The 7264-nt window shown below is 47.1% G+C and overlaps 1 non-coding gene across 1 annotated transcript; it reads left to right on the top strand.

Annotated features, from left to right (window-relative positions):
• The first annotated feature begins 439 nt into the window (after positions 1-439).
• On the top strand, positions 440-548 carry LOC131837441 (U6 spliceosomal RNA). The gene has a single exon (XR_009356049.1). It is a non-coding gene; the product is annotated as a U6 spliceosomal RNA (small nuclear RNA).
• Positions 549-7264: the final 6716 nt, after the last annotated feature.

The raw sequence follows: 7264 nt of genomic DNA, 5'->3' as shown, positions 1-7264 counted from the left end.
CCCACGACCTTGCAAAGAACTGAAATCCCTAAACTTCTCATAGATGGACAAAATACACTGTCATCTGAGAGGAGTCTTAGTATAAAAGAAGGACATCGTGCATATGCAAGTGTATACATACTTGCCTCAAACTTTACAGGATACAAAATAATAGGATGTATTCCGTTGCCACACTCCCATCCTATATTGGAAAATATGAAAAAAAAATAGTGTCCTATTTTCTTTAGCAAATTATTTTAGAAGTGGGATAAAAGTCAACTGTGGGGACTCATCAGAGCACTGCATGAGAGTGATTTTTTTTTTCAACTCAAAATGCACGGACACAGGTATACAAACTCAATAAAGCAAGCTAAACGTGTTTTTTAATCCTAATTATGTAGTAAGGGTGGGAAATGATTTCCAAGGGGAAAGGTAAATCCTTTAAAACTACATGAAAGTAGTGCTCACATCGGCAGCTCATATACTAAAAAACTGGGACGATACGGAGAAGATTAACGTGGCCCCTGAGCAAGGGTGACACGCAAATTCGTGAAGCGTCCCGTTAAAAATAGATAAATAAATAAATAAAACTACACGAAAGTAAACTTCAAAAATAAGAGAGCAGAAAGGATAAGAAATGAAAGATAAAAAAGATAAAAAAATAAAAGATACAATTGAGAACTTTTTCCTTTTTTTAAGCAAGTGGAAGTTAGGAGGATTCAAGGGGTGTTAAAACATTTATGTTACTGTAAAGCGCGTCTGCGGTTTCAGGGCCTGTTTCATAGCTGTCGGTGTATTACAGCTAAGTCCTGAAATCGGAGCCCACTGAAAGCTGATCTGAGAAAGAAGGAAGGAAGGACAGAAGAAGCCAGGGAGGAAGGAAGGGGGCGGGGAGGAAGGATGGGCTTTAGAACATTAAGGAAAGAAAGAAGAAATAAAGTCATCCCGTCAGTCGTTGCAGAGAGGACTTTGACTTACATCTTCCCACTGGGTTATTTTAAAGAGAGGCAGAAAGCTAGCTCATGGAAAGGAGTTCATTTCTTTTAAAAATGTTTCTTCTTGGGGCGCCTGGGTGGCTCAGTGGGTTAAGCCGCTGCCTTCGGCTCAGGTCTTGATCTCAGGGTCCTGGGATCGAGTCCCGCATCAGGCTCTCTGCTCAGCGGGGAGCCTGCTTCCTCCTCTCTCTCTCTCTGCCTGCCTCTCTGCCTACTTGTGATCTCTCTCTGTCAAATATATAAATAAAATCTTAAAAAAAAAATGTTTCTTCTTAACCTTTAGCATGCTGACTCTATTGTCTTAATTTTACTGCACGTTGTACAGTAAAACCCACTGCCCATGTGCCCTCTTGCCCCTGTGGAAGGAGAATAAAGGTCCCCAGAGGTGTCCACCTCCTACTCCGTGAAGCTGGTGAGTAAGCGTGCTACCTCACATGGCAAAAGGGACTGCGCACATGTGGCTAAATTAAGAATCTCAGATGGGGAGGCTCTCCTGTATTCCCTGTGGACAGCAGTCTTTATAAGAGAGGTGGTAGGACACTGGAAGCAGGTCAGAGGTCAGAGGGATGCCATCTCCAGAAGGGGACCTTGCATCAAGAAATGTGGGCAGCCTCTAGAAGTTGGCCTTAGCAGCACCTTAGTAGTACCTTAGAGCCTGCAGAAGAAATGTGGTCCTGTGACACTATGATTTCAGGACTTCGACCTCCAGAACTCTTAGAAAATAAATTTGCATTGTTTTAAGCCCCCACGTTTGTAGGACTTTGTTACAGCAGCCACAGGGCACTTGAATACGTGCTCCTTGCAATTCCTCCCTGGCGTTGCTCTCCACTGTCTCGAAATTTATCCATGAAGTCTATGAGGCCCTGAGACTCAGAAGGAATCTCTCTCTGGCTTTCCAAGTTTTCTTGTCCGGCAAACCAGAGTGTTCATTTTTCAGACAAGGCCAGTCTGTGTAAATAACAGTTCATTGGCTGAGTCAGGCTCCAGCCCAAGAGCCTCCCAGAGCAGAATGAGCGTAGCCTCCAGTGTCCTCCTGCCGTCCCATTTCCCAGGAGGGGCATTTGGACATTTTTCCTAACACGGACCTTGTGGTCTGCAATCCTGCCTAGCACTTTCCAACGGCCTTCCGCTGCGCTTCTCATCGATGGCTTCTGGACTCCCTCCCCAGCCTTGCCCCTTACCTGTCTGCCTGGACATCCCTCACCCCCCGACCCTCCATGTTCCAAACTTGCTGACTGTCTCCGGGTCCCCATGCATCCAGGCATACTCCTTCCTTTTGTTCTTGATGAGGCCAATTCCGTCTGCCTGGGAACTCGCCCTCCTCTCCCTTCAGCCTTTCTCATCCTTACCTTTTTCCAGGAATCCTCCCTGACATCCACGGACTGAAATAACTTCAAGACTACCTCCTCTCTCCTCCTCAGGCTCCCACACCCAATACCAGATACTCATTCCCAGCACGGATCCCATTTTTTAAAAATTATTTTTAAAGATTTTATTTATTTATTTGACAGATGGAGATCACAAGCTGGCAGAGAGAGAGGAGGAAGCAGGCTCCATGCTGAGCAGGGAGCCCGATGGGGGACTCGATCCCAAGACCCTGGGATCATGACCCGAGCTGAAGGCAGAGGCTTAACCCACTGAGCCACCCAGGCGCCCTACTGATCCCATTTTTAAAACTACCTACTCAATGGTCTGTCCTTCCTAATAGCCTGTCTCTTCCTAGGACAGAGATTTTCAAAGTGGGGTCCTCCTGCCAGCAGCATCAGAATCACCAGGTGACTTCCTGGAATAGTGAGCAATCAGGTGATACCCTTGACCCGGACTGAAATACTTTGGGGTAGGGACCAACAGTCTTTGTTTTGATAAGCCCTCCAGGTGATGCTGACAGATGCTAACTTTGACAACCACTGTCTTAGAGGATGAGTACCAATTGTGCCTTATTCATCTGGGAATATCAAACACATGGTTAGTGTTTAGTAAGTACTTATGGAATTAATGCAGTGACTTTAGATCAGAGGGTAGGTTGAGTGACATCAGGGGTGTCAGAATTGTGCATATGATATCTAGTTAACCCCCACAAAAATCTTCAGCAGAAAATATTATTTTAGTGTTACATATGGAGAAAATAATGCTCCGGCAGACTTGCCTGAAGTTTTTGACGTTGTATTACAAGCAAAAATTAACAAAACATGTTCTTATAAATGTGGGTCGTGAAACCGGATCTGGCTGATCCTGTAGCTGCTTTCCCATCTCCATACCATGAAACCCTCAGATGCTTTCATTTGACGGCTGTCAACCTTTGTGCCCATTTGAATCACCTGGGGGAACTTCAGACAAACAAAATAAACACGCAAAGTCGGGACTCAATGCCTGAGCTTCTCAGCAAACTGGTCTGGGGTGGGGTATTAGCATCGGTGTTCTTGAAAGTCAGATTGCATTGTGGAACCAGGGTTGAGGACTACTGCTTGGTTGGCTCCGCCCTGCCCTAGCCTAGCCACGGGACAGAGCGAGGATGACCTTCTCCACAACTGGGCACCAGTGATGCCCACGGTGAATGCTGACCATCAGCCAGCTTCCTCTCCTGACCTGTGGCCTCTCATTTCAGCTCAACCTGGGCATTGTTGTATTTCCTTGGTGTCGGCAATTCATGCCGTCCTGACTGACAAGTGATCTCGACATCCTTTCATGGCAACACTTAGGAATTCCCTGGGGTAAGGCTGTGATGTGTGTCCTAACTGCATAGACCATGACTGCGGGTAAGAGCCCCTCCCTCCCTCAGTCCCCAGGCTCTGTCTTCCTCTCTTGATCCGCCTTCTGCTGGGGAAAGGGAAGTGGGCAGATGTAAACTCTGAAGTGCTTGAAAATATTGTGTACTATTCCTGCCGCCGGCATGGTGATGAGTGCACACTAATTGCTCACAGACAGGGGGCGTCGTCAGGTTCGGAACATGAACCTCAGTGTGTGACAGAGCCTAGACTTTGAGGCAAGTGTCTTGGTCAAAGTTGAGTACTCACATTCCATTAACGTCTCTTACAAATTACTTGTCTAATTAAGTGCCTGCTTATTAAAGATCCAATCTGTCACTGCATGGGTGTTGCCCGACTGCATTCCCGGTTCTTCTTTGCTTTGTCCAGATGTTGTTTACTAAAATGCATTTCTTCAAAAGTCTGCTTTGCTGTCCCGTCCCTGAAGCCGGTGAGACGTGAGCCGCTCAGCCAGCTGAGGGCCGCTCAGGACATAATTGCCGTTGGGTGGCTGGAGTGGAATGGCTTGTTTGCTTTCCTAGGCTGGACAAGGCGATCATTATTCATCTAAAGCCGTAGAAGGAGTTCTCTCTCTATCAATCGATCTGTCTGTTCTCTGCTTGGACAAAAGGACAAAAGGAAAAACTGCTAGTCTTTGAGATAAGTAGTGCCTCATACCCTGGCACAAGCCAAGGGTGTGCAACGATCATTAGTAGCAATGAAAAGGGTGAGTTCTTGCTATCACCCTGTTGGGACAGGGCACAGGTAGTTCAGTCCTGGAGGCTTATTATGTGCAAGAAGGTTTGTTTGTTTGTTTGTTTTCGTTTTTTCTAATGTGCAAGAAGTTTAAATGAGTAATGAAAATAACTGCCATTGTGTACTCCATTTTCTTGCAATCTTTTTTTTTTAAAGATTTTATTTATTTATTAGACAGAGAGAGAGATCACAAATAGGTAGAGAGACAGACAGAGAGAGAGATGAGGAGAAGCAGGCTCCCTCCTGAGCAGAGAGCCCAATGCGGGCCGAGATCATGACCCGAGCCGAAGGCAGTGGTCCAACCCACTGAACCAATTAGGCACTCTCTTGCAATCTTTTTAAAGGGGTCTGATTAGAGTTCACAGAAAGGATTACCGTCAGGCATCTGCATGCATCCTTCCTTCTTATTCTGATCCGGAGGGGGCTTCTCTCTTTAAACATAGCTCCACACAAAGACTCCGTCTTCCGTCTCGGTCCAAGTGGCTCTTCTTCCTCCTTCCCATCGCTCCCAGATCTGTCATCCCTTCACATGTTGACACACCCCCAGAGGGCCAGGTACTGGATTCTGTGTGTGGCTATAATGGGGGTAGGAGTGATGTCTGTGGCTTGTCTCCAATTAATAATATCTATCCTCTAAAAGACACCATTTATTTAACATTTACTGTATTCATTTTAGCAAGCATGCTCTCTTTTATGTTGAATGTTCCCAGAAATTCTGACCAGGTCTCTCTGGGCTCACACTGCAGTGTAGGAAACTATACTGTTACGCAGGTTATTTGATTTGCCCAAAGCCACGCGGCCGGGCCTTCATGTCAGCGAAAGTAGCCGTGCTTAGCTGCTCCACGGGCCTTTCAAGGGAGCACCACCTGCCCCAAAAAGTGTTCAGTAAAAAGGGGACATGGAAACAGTGTCAGGCTCAGTTGCTCAGCTAGAGAGCGATGAAGTCTCCAGGCTTGTTACCAGTGAATAGTTTTACCCACATTTTGCAGACATTGAATGCTTTCTGGAACGTGGGAAGTGTCCTTGCTTGTGTGCTGAGATCTGATGCCAGTAAGAAGATGTGGAGGCCCACAGGTGGACAGATCGGGCTCATCTCCTGCCCCAGCAGCCCCATTAGTCTATCCCCTCGCCCTTCTGAGGGTCAGGCTCCACCATGATGAACACCACACAGTTACGTGTTACCGTAAGAATGCCCCAGTCACAGTTCGTGATTTCCACTGTGGGGCAAGGTGGTAGTGAAATGTCCCAAGAAATCAGAGTCACAACCATAATCCCAGAACTGTGCTCCAACAGCAGAACCAGGGCCAGTGACCAACCCATGGTCCTTCTTGGGCAATTCTAAGTTTCTTCCATTTTTCTTCCTCCAACAATCTGCTCTTTCTGAACTGGCCAATGGCTTGTCCAAGGCCAGTGGGCGAGTTGCAGCAGAGGTGGACCTGAATCTAGTCTGTCTAATACTTAACCTCCTACGCTATGCTGTGGGGATAAATATTCAGCCTCACTCCCCAGTGTGATGGCCACCACATCAGCACACATAGGGAAGCTTCCACAGAGGGACCAGAGGGGCAGAGGGCTCTGCTGGAGACATAAAACCTGTGCATAGACAACCTACCAGCTCAGCAAATCCAGCCACACTGGATCCAGAAGAAGATTCAGGATGGACTCTCATTAGACCCCCTGGTCATGGGCATACCTCTGGCTCCATGTTGAATTTCTCTAGAATTCTGAGGTTTCTGAACTGATGATAAGTCCCAAGCAAATGTGCAGACCCCATTGAAAATGTAAGAGTGATTCTATAGCCGAAAAGCACACCATGTGGCTTAGGAGGGAGAAGGAGCCCATATGTAGAGTTTCCTTGGCCCATGACAGCTTCAAGTTCAAGTACAAATGCATCTTTCCAGTGAGATTCAAGGTTTGGTCAAGAAAGCAGAATCCATGCCAAGCATCTCAGAAGGATAATGTTTAATACAGCAATTAATAACTTATGTGACGGAGAGTGGAGAAGGCCCCCTAGACGGGGAGGTGCCCACAGCAGGAGTTGCCCAGGTAAGGACACCCACTGGAGTCAGAGCCAGCAGGAGATACCACAGGTGCTGGAGATGTCCAGAGACAAGTTGGGGAGATGTGCTCTTCCTTCTCCCATATTCTCACCCTCTGATCTTCTAACAGTACCTCCCAGCAGGCCCATTGGCAGGGAAACCAGAGAGCAGATGAGGCAGGAAAAGATACCCGGATGGCCTGGGAAGAGAGAATGTGGCCTCTCTTCTGTTCATCCTCTCCTGACCCAGGAGAGAGGAATGGGGCTGGGTAGTCAGGTTGTGTGTCTTAGTCACTTCCCTCCTTTGATATTCAATTAAACAGATTGTAGAAACTAGAGCCAGGATGTCTTTTATTTCTACTTAAGTGGAGAGAATGCAGATGAAAACAGGAGCCACTTTTTGCAGAGTTACCCCGAGAGAGGCACTGTACTGAACACACTTTACGGATCCCTCATTAATCAGCTCAACAACCCTAGGAAGGCAGCTTTATTACCTCCATTTTACTAATGAACAAATAAAAAGAAGCCAGGGAAGGACAGTCAGCTTGCCCCGGGTCACACAGCTTCCTTGCAGAAGCCTGGGTGAGGGCTGGAGCCCACCTCTAAGCCACAGGCCTGTGTTCTCTCTGCATCCACCAAAAGGCCAGGCAGAAGCACAGCGGAGGGACCTAGTCCCCGTGAGGAGTTGTTTGCTCGCGCTCTACTCACCTGTTCGAGCATCAAATGAACCAACACAGGAAAGAAAAAAAAAA

The sequence above is a fragment of the Mustela lutreola genome, chromosome 7 (assembly GCF_030435805.1).
Source record: "Mustela lutreola isolate mMusLut2 chromosome 7, mMusLut2.pri, whole genome shotgun sequence".
Lineage (NCBI taxonomy): Eukaryota > Metazoa > Chordata > Mammalia > Carnivora > Mustelidae > Mustela > Mustela lutreola.
This window is presented reverse-complemented; position numbering and strand designations above follow the sequence as displayed.